This window comes from Glycine soja, chromosome 12 (genome assembly GCF_004193775.1).
Source record: "Glycine soja cultivar W05 chromosome 12, ASM419377v2, whole genome shotgun sequence".
NCBI classification, from domain to species: Eukaryota; Viridiplantae; Streptophyta; class Magnoliopsida; order Fabales; family Fabaceae; genus Glycine; species Glycine soja.
The window spans coordinates 7,966,047-7,976,222 of NC_041013.1; the positions used below are offsets into that span (position 1 = coordinate 7,966,047).

The following is a 10,176-nucleotide window of genomic DNA, read 5'->3' on the forward strand; positions in this document are numbered from 1 at the left end:
TCTTTAAACCCTCATTTCAAACTATCTCCACCATATATTCATTATATAATATTGCATTGTCATCATTATTATACAATATTTTGCATTTTTTTTTCATATGACAATGCATTTTAAAGTATGTTCATCACACTCACAAACCCCGTATAATTCAATAAACATAACAAGACATTTCAAGACCTTGAATTGTTGCAAACAACTCACCAAAAACTCATGAAGGTGAATCTCATTATCTCAACAAAAGTCATCTCTAATGATAAAACCACATTATCTCAATCGCACTCATATCATCATAGATTCATTAAGATCCCAAAATAATTAATTTAGGCAAGAAAAATAATCATTAATCACATCTACATCAAAACTAGTCACTGGACTCATAATTGGTCATTGGACTCAACATTAATCATTGGACTCAAATTTAGTCATTGGATTCAAAACTAATCAATGGACATGAAACTAATCAGTGGATGCAAATCCTACAAAATTTCAAAATTATGTAGAATTGCCTTTCATAACTTCCAAATCATCTCAAAACAAAATTAAACTTTTCTATTAATTCCAATACACAAGCAACATCAGAACTCTTACAAATAGGAATTTGTCATTAATATTCATCAAATAATCAAGAACCTCAATTTCAAACTCAAAATCTCAAATGCTCAAACTTCCATTTTTAAACAACATGATTCATTCTCAAGCAACATTTAAACCAATCCAAAGTAACCTAAGCATGGAAAAATGTAAAACTTCTCTTACCCATCAAACTTAATGAACTTGCTTCGAGATGAACAAAGAAAAGAAAGGAGGAGACTTTGAATCCAAGATACAAGTTTTTTCACTACCACTTAGCCATCACACACCGATAACCAATCAACAAACATAAACAACATTAAAAACCCCAAAAATGAGTACTTTCATGAATTCCCATAAGTGCTCTATGAAGGAAAACGAAAATGAAGTCAAAGGAAAGAACAAAAGGTGTTTACCCTTCTATGGCTCAACCAACAACATCAAAAAGAGAGGAAAAAGGTCTCAAGCTTCTAGAATTTGGGTCTCTCTCTTAAAGAAGAAGAAGAGAAGAGAAGAGAAAGAGAGTTCTTTGCAAATACAAATCTAAATTGTGAAGGTTAGGAAAAGATTTATGACCCATATAGTTCTCCTTTCCATACCCAGGTTTTCTCTTAACACACTCATTCCTTAACATACATCAAGGCTCATATGTTGAGGCTCAAACTAACTAACATAACAAACATAAGCACGACATTACCACATAAATAATTAATTTACTTTAAGCACTTAATTTAAATTTAATTACATTTACTAATTAATTACAATCACTAAATCATGCAATATTAATATCATAGTGTTACAACAACCATGTGACAACCACGTCACATACATCAATTGTCATGTTATCAATAGAGGTTTCATGTAGATACATAAGTTAAAGTTTCATAGAGATGAGTTAACAACATGATTAATTTGTCATAATTTTTGTACGTTTAAAAATTAAATTTAAATTTTTCATCTTTTAGATTCTAATATGTCAATCTTATATATTTTTTGGGATCAAAATAAGTATTTATTAATAAATTTATTTTTTGTATCATAAATTAAAAATTATTTAAATTCCTCAAATTTCAAAAAATATATTTTTTATTCCTAAGGTAAAAAATGATGTTAACAAAAGTGGTGAAAAATGATTATGTGGTGTTATCAACATTTGATGTGTGTTTATTTTCAAATGTCTGCATCCCCTTTTGTTAATATCGTTTAACTCTAGTAACTAAACATATTTTTAAATTTTGAAAACAAGAAATAAATTTATAACAAATTTTGAAAACTAAGATACTACCTCGAAATCAATAAAAGATAATTATCTAATTCATCAAAATCAATAAAAGTAATTAGATTAATTAAATTTTTATAAATTTTAATTTTATTTCAAACTATCCATTACACTAATGATTTAAAGAAGTTGTAATTTTTTAGTAAAAGATATTTTTTTTAACCAATAAATATATGTATGTTTGTTGACAACTCAATAAATATACCACCTTCATGAGAAAATGAGTATATTATTAATAAATATCACAATTAATTAAGGCTAAACAAGAAATTAACAAAAATAAAATAATTTTATATTTCTTATCTTTAAAAAAATATTATCTTTTGTTTGTTGTATGTAAAATGGCAATACTAATAATAAGGTAAAGCAGAAATTCTAGCTGTCTGGCAACTAGTGTTATGCCAGTTCAGTTTTGTTGCCTTAAGAATTTGTGACTGACAGCAGTGCGCCATCTATTGCAATAAATGCTTTCCCATTCCCATTTCCCACACTTTGCACTTTTTGACTGTTACTTATTTTGGACTTTCACTGTCACTTTCCCGTGTACCTATCAAAGCGCGTCAACTACTTACAAAAACAGACAAAGGGCCCCTTAACCCTTATGTTTGGAAGAAAAACAGAAAATAAAAGGGAAAGGAAATTTTTTAATTTTTTAAAAATTAAGTTATTTAATTGAAGAAAAATAAGTAAGAAACAAAATCTAAAAAGAAAACTCAGATTTCAATTTTTACTTTTTACTTTAAGTTTTAAAATTCTTTATCCTTTTTATTTTCTTTTCTTCCCGCTTTATTTGGATAAGGAAAGAAATTAGATAAAAATAAAATAAGATTAAAAGAAATAAAAAAGAATAAACAATTTAAAAAATTTTGAATGGAGTAAAGAATAATAATAAACATGTTCATTACATATAATGCCATATATATTATTTTATTTTCTTGTTTTTAAGAAAATTATATTATAGCGTTGGCATTAAGGGATGCTTTATCTTGACTGTACCATGTTGAAATCGAAGAGCCTATCATATAAATGGATTGCCAACAAGTAGTTAACAATGCTAATCATAATCACCCAAATATTTCAAAATATGGGGGTTATTATTGATCAATGCTGTAATTTACTTCAACTTTTATCAAACCTTAAGGTTTTTTTTAGGAGATTAACAAATTTAGTTGCTCGTAGTCTTGCCGGTTGACAATTTTTCATGTTAATCACCGACTTTTTTTTAACCCTCCTGATTTTATTGCTCAATAAGTTGCTTTGGAAATAATGTAAGCATGTTGCTATAAAAATTATTATATCTTCCTCATCCTTCCATTTTAAGGTGTTTTATTTTATTTTCTTACCTATTTCTCATACCAAAAAGATTTTTTTTTAAAAATACTAATTATTGATTATTTCTCTCATGACCTTTTTTTTCCTACTAACTTGTCAAATCTTGAAGATAGCTCATCTAAATAAAAAGACACTATGACTTATTTTTTAGGGTCTTAGTTTTGTGAAACACCGGGTAAAAAGCAATTATATATAATTATAATTTTAGAGTATATTTTTAAAATCAGAATATTAACAAGATATTACAAATACAAAAATATTTTAAAATACTCAATGTAAAAAATAATTTTATATTATTATCTAATCACAACTTATTATATATAATAAATTTATTAATTTTATGATAATTGATAATTACTTTAAAATCATATTAACGATAATTTGTAACTGTAATTTTTTTAGATTATTAGTAACTTACTATTAAACTCAAAAAAAAATTAAAACATCACTTAAGATATTAGATTTTAGAGAAAATAAATAAATAATTTTTTTATGTAAAAAAAAAGTTTAAATAAATTGGATTATGACAAATCTTAAGACTATGTAAGCACTTATAAAAATATTTATTGAATTTCTATCAACAAGATCCTTAATGAAAATCGAACTATATTTTTTTGAAATATAAATTTTTTTTCTTATGGATTGAATCAATTTTTGTTGGCAAATAATATTATATATATATATATATATATATATATATATATATATATATATATGGAGTTTATAAAATTATTATATGATATTATCATATAATAAATAAGTTATCCTATAGGAATGATGATGAATTTTTTGAGAAAATTCTATAGCATTGATGATGAAAACAACTGCTGTAATTAAAAAAAAAAATAATCCTAACCCTGTACATCACTCATAATTAAATTTCTTCAAACAGGCTTAATATGCCAAAAAGAAAACAGGTTTAATTTCATTGTGGTGTTCAGTATTCTTTTTTGGTGTGAAATATGTGGCGTCTGATTAATAGTTGACACATTATCACATTTCACATCTCACTGCGTCACTTGGACGAGTGTTTTACTATTTCTTTCGTTTGGAAAAGAAAATGGAAAGAAAAAAAAAGAAGAATAAAAGAATACTTATAAAAGAAAACGAATAGAGAATAAATTTCAAGAGTCATTTAATATAAAATAAACATAAAAAGGAAACGAAATATTTTTCTTAAATAGATAAATTAATTATAATGACGAGTTGTAAATAAAAGAAAAATGTAAAAATATGTTAGTTTTTGTTGTATTAAAAATAATGTTTCTACTTTCTCCCCTTCTTCCGTTTTCTCATCTATTCATCCAATCCACGAATTTTTTTACAAAAATGAAAATTAAATATTTTTTATTTTCTTTTTATTGCCATACCAAACGAAAAAAGATAGGTTTTTTCTTCTTCTTTTTCTCAAGCTATATTTTTTTCTTTCTATTTTTATAACTAAAGTCTTGTTTGAATGAAATTTCCAAATACTTTTTTATAGAAAAATAAATTAAAAATAAAAATGAATGAAAAATTTCTTATAAATTAAAATTAGGTTATATAAAATAAATTTTAAAAAAGTTAAATGAAAGAATTTCTTTAAATTAAATTGTACATAAATTAATTTTTATTTAATTTATTTTATATTTTGATTTTATTTTATAATAAGTATTTATTGAAAAATTTAGTTAAATAGAAACTAAATATTAAATTAAAATATTAATTGTACCTGTTATTATAGATACAATACAAAACTCCATAGTCAGAGCCATTGCAAATGTTTTCTTTTGCCATTTTGTACAGATGCTTGTCTTTGACTCAAACTTGTCGCGATTCGGACTTAGAGACATTTCATATCATAATATTATGGACTGATAAAATATGGAGGATATGGCCAGCAAAATAACAATATTTAAAATAGGTTAAATTAGTCCATTAATTTATTTTTAATATACAATTAGATCTTGTAATTATTAAATGATTTAATTAGATTCTCTAATTATTTAAAATAATATAATTAGGTTATTTTAGTCAACTAAATATTAACATATAGAATCTAACGTGACATACTTAATTCACATTACCAATATTAATAAAATTTACTATTAATATTAATGATATTTATATTTAATTGATAAAAAAAATTAATTGAACTATTTTAGATAATTAAAAAACTCAACTAAATCATTTAATAATTAAATAACATAACCGAAACATTAAAAATAAATTAAAGGAACTATAGATTAATTTAATCATTAAATACATCGTCCCATCTGGTCTTCCACGTAACTGTCGGAAATTGATTATATATAAAAGAATTGTCGAAATTTGTAGTTATCAGTATGATACTGACGTATTTAATGCACACACCAACGAATTATCTTATAGGCTATACCCAATCTATTTTTTCCAGCAAAAGTATCATATTTTGAAAAATAAAATAAAATTGGGCATTGACTAGTAATGCCAATTGGGGACAGGCCAAATCGAGCACAGAAGTCTCAACATGTTTTCTCGGTAAACAAAAACTAAAGGATGGATTCTGATAAACTCATTTTTTTTTAGATCAGAAGTATCATTGAAATATTTGATGTAACTTATATAATTGTTGATAATTTTGTTACAGAAAAATAAAATTATTATAGATGACAAAATTTTTTGTAAGACCTATTTAGTGCGGTTGCATATTTAAAATTTAAAAACAAAATGGATGATTAAACCGAAAAAATCTCATGCAAGTTGATGTATATGTTTAGTGGTAATTTTACTTATTTATTATTGGGTTTTGTTAACATCCATATTATTTTTGAAATCAAATTTAAGACAAGTATAAAATCTGAACATAATTATGTAACGTTAAATTTAAATAGTAATATAAATCTGTTGACACCATTTTTTATTTTCACGGATAAAAAATTAAAAAGAGTTACCAGCAATATATAGAAAGGATCTATTTGGTAAACAATGAAAGAAAGCATTAATGGATGCAGGCATGGAAAGCGTGAGAAAGGATCCAATTGTGGCTAATGCTTGTCAGCACCAACCATGCAGGCATTAAGATCAAAGGGAGATCGAAGAGTACCAATCTCCATTTTTATTTTTCAGTCAAAATTGAAAATATTATTATAAATATAAGTTAAAATCCTCCCCATCAGGCTTAATTGCAATTGCAATTTGCAACACCCATGCAAGACCTAAAGAAAATCAATATCCATAATAGTTAGCATAATTATTATTAATTTTTATTTTTCAATCAAGTGATTTAGAATTCATATTTTAACTTTAAATATATAATAAATAGTAAATATTCATGTTATATAAATTTATGTTCTCCAACAAAAAATAATTATGATTTCATACAAACATCATAATAAAATAAAAACGTAAAGAAATTGACAACATGTTATTAGCATTATATGGTCCTTATAAAAGCTTGGAAAAGGTCTTAACTAATTCACCATCACCATCTCTACCAGTTAATTTCCATGTGTTGACTTTATCATTCAGAACAACTTGTATAAAATATTCATACCTTACCTACTACAGTTTTTTTGGTACTACGTGCCTTGAGTACATGCTTCATAAATTAAAAGAAAAGCCAATAAATATAGTATTTAGCATTCTGTTAAGTTTTTTTTATAAGCAATGTAATCTCCCTTCAACGGGATAAACCTATTTTTGGAGTAAAATAATACCTTAGTTATCACTCCATACCTAAGTCCGGAGATCAGACCCACGCGGTTAAAAGAGATCTAAATGTCAAACTACTTAATAACTTTGATGCATTCTGTTTATTCTTTTATTGGATAAATTCTTATAGTGACCATATTAAAATTAATAGATAAACAGAGTAAACTTAGTAGAATCAATAAGAATTTTGATATAATAAAAAATAAACTTAAATATATTTTTAGTCCTAATAAATTTTAAAATTTTGTTTTTGATTTCTAAAAAACAAATCAACTTTTTAATCTTTAATATTTTTTTTATTTTTTTGTCCCAAAGGCGTTATCTAAATGACTTTATTTTAGTTTTTAAAGCGCTATCTAAATAATTTAGGGATAAAAAGAATTGTACTAGAGACCAAAAAATTTTAAAAAATATTAGAAACCACCAAAAAAATTAAAAAATTTATCTGAGACAAAAACATATATTTAAGTCTTGTAAAAAACATAAAATAGCATTTAACATTTTTCTCTTTAATACTCATTTAATTACCTTTTTTTTATAAATGACTCCATCTAATAATAAAAAAAGTATTAGAAAAAGAACATTAAATAATATAGTATTAATGTATACTTTTTATTAATGCGTCAAACATTGAGAGTTTGTTTCCACTTTTCAGAATCGAGAGTGAAATCTCAAGAGCCAATATCTTGATTTATCAAACACACTTATGCATAAATCAACTCACATGAGATAACTATTAAGTCCATCAACAAATTGATATAAAATTATTTTAACTTAATCAATAATCTCAAATTTAATATTTTATCATGTAATTATGTAAATAATTTAAAAAAATTGAAATTCAAAATGTTCTCGCTATCCAATTCGAATTGGGTTGCTTCTTACAAAGATACACATGTTCTTTAAAAAATTATTCTGTTCCCAATATATCGTATGATGAAATTGACGTATTTTTCATTAATTAAAATCATAAGTATAGGATGAAATATATATATATATATATATATATATATATATATATATATATATATATATATATATATATATATATATATATATATATATATATATAATCAGATATTCATGAATAGATTATCAACAAAAAAAAGATTCTCATAAATTTTTACTTTAGAATTAAAAAATATTGAAATGAATATATTAAAAAAAAGAATTGTTAGTTAATTTAAACCCGACAATATCACTATAGTGTTGAGCTTAATTTGTAGCTAATTTATGGTTGTCATTTAAATTTTCTTCTTCTTCGGAGTCTTCCTATTAGAATTCAAAGAAAGACACTAAACTAACACTATTTCTTTGAAGTCACATTTCTTTTTGGTTGAAACTCTCGGTTCAATCCATCCTTCCAAACATGGATGAAATAGAGGTTCCTACCCTTTTCCTCTGCCCAATTTCTTTGCAGCTTATGAGTGACCCTGTCACAGTGTGCACAGGAATCACATACGACAGAGAAAACATAGAGAGATGGTTATTTTCATCATGCAAGAAGAACAAAACCTGCCCTGTCACTAGGCAATCACTTCCACACACAGATCTTACTCCAAACCACACTCTCCAACGTTTGATCCAAGCTTGGTGCACCAACAACAATAATGCCTGGTTTGGCATTGAAACCATAATTTCATCTCCAAAGCCAACCATTGACCAAACTCAAATTGTGAAACTCCTCATGGAAGCCAAGAAGTTCCCTGAAAAACAGCTCAAGTGTCTTAGAAGGCTTCAATCCATTGCCTTTGAAAGTGAAAGCAACAAAATCTATTTGGAGTCTGCAGGGGCAATAGATTTCTTGGCTTCAAGTGTTATGAGTGAAGCAGCTATAGAACTCTTGTTTCATCTAAACCCTTCTGAATCTCACCTAAAAAATTTGGTGAACAGTGAGGGGATTCAATTTATTGAGTCTTTGTTTCATGTCTTGAAGCATGGAAAGTGCCAATCTAGAGCTTATGCAACTGTGCTATTGAAGTCATCATTTGAAGTGGCTGGTCCAACCCAATTGAGCAATGTCACATCAGAGATGTTTGTGGAAATGTTTAGAGTGTTGAGGGATCAGATTTCACAAGAAGCTTCTAAGGCAGCATTGAAGCTTCTTGTGGAGTTGTGTTCATGGAGCAGGAACAGGATCAAAGCAGTTGAGGGTGGTGGTGTTCTAGCCCTCATTGAGCTACTTCTTGATGTGTCAGAAAGGAACATGTGAACTCCTGTTGATTGCTTTGGACAGGCTTTGTGGCTGTGCAGAAGGAAGAGAAGAATTGATGAACCATGGAGCTGGAGTGGCTGTTGTGGCCAAGAAAATTCTGAGGGTTTCTCATGTGGCAAGTGATAGAGGGGTCAAAATTTTGACCTCCATTTGTAGGCATTCAGCCACGCCTAGAGTCCTTAGTGAAATGCTGCTATTTGGGGCTGTGTCTAAGTTGTGTTTGGTGCTTCAAATGGAGGGTAGTTGCAACGCCAAGGAGAGGGCAAGGGAGACACTCAAATTGCACTCTATGGTTTGGAGGAACTCCACGTGTATTCCTTTCTCTTTGCTTGCATCCTATCCATGATCTTATGGATCATATAGGCTTTTCATATATAATCAAGGTGAAGGTATTAAAATTAAAATATCTTTGTCCATAATGTTTTCTAACTGTTTATTGTGGAATTATATACGAATGAATCTGTCAAGTATTGTGGATGAAAAATGAATCCCAATATCTATGTTTAATGTTTGTACATTATGCTCAAGAACTGTATTTTTAATAGCAAGCACTATGATTAATTAGTTTTCATTGGCTTGTCATTCATAGCTGTCATATGCAGTTTGTTTGAGCAACAAACCCTTGAGTGTGTAATAGTTTCAGAAAAAGCTCCAGATTGATTTTGGTTGGTAGTGCTGAGCTTTTTGCTGAACAGGATGCTTTCAAGTTTCAATGTTTGAAGTATTAGCTTACCTAATCCTCTCAGTAGAGATAAAGACAGAGGGCCATTGATGTAAGCTTAAAATCAATTTTGTTATTCGAGTTTAATTTTAATATACTATCAATATAAAAAAAGTTATAATATCTTGATTTAAAATTATGCTAAAATATTTATGTGATACCACTTTTTCTGTTTACCGGAAAAACCTTTTAGGGGAATTCCTTGGAATTTGAGAACTAGTTGAGTAGCAGGAGCCTATACATTAATTCTTTAGATAATCTTGGGAGTATTATATTAAATACTCCGGGCAGTATAATTATTATTTCTTTGTCCCAGTATTTAATGCATCAAGTTAATAATTTTTAATTATAACATAAACTTATATTGGGTTATACTGTAAAAATTCT

The 10,176-nt window shown here is 26.8% G+C and overlaps 1 pseudogene; it reads left to right on the top strand.

Moving 5' to 3' along the window:
* The first annotated feature begins 8,108 nt into the window (after window positions 1-8,108).
* On the top strand, window positions 8,109-9,484 carry LOC114379382 (annotated as a pseudogene).
* Window positions 9,485-10,176: the final 692 nt, after the last annotated feature.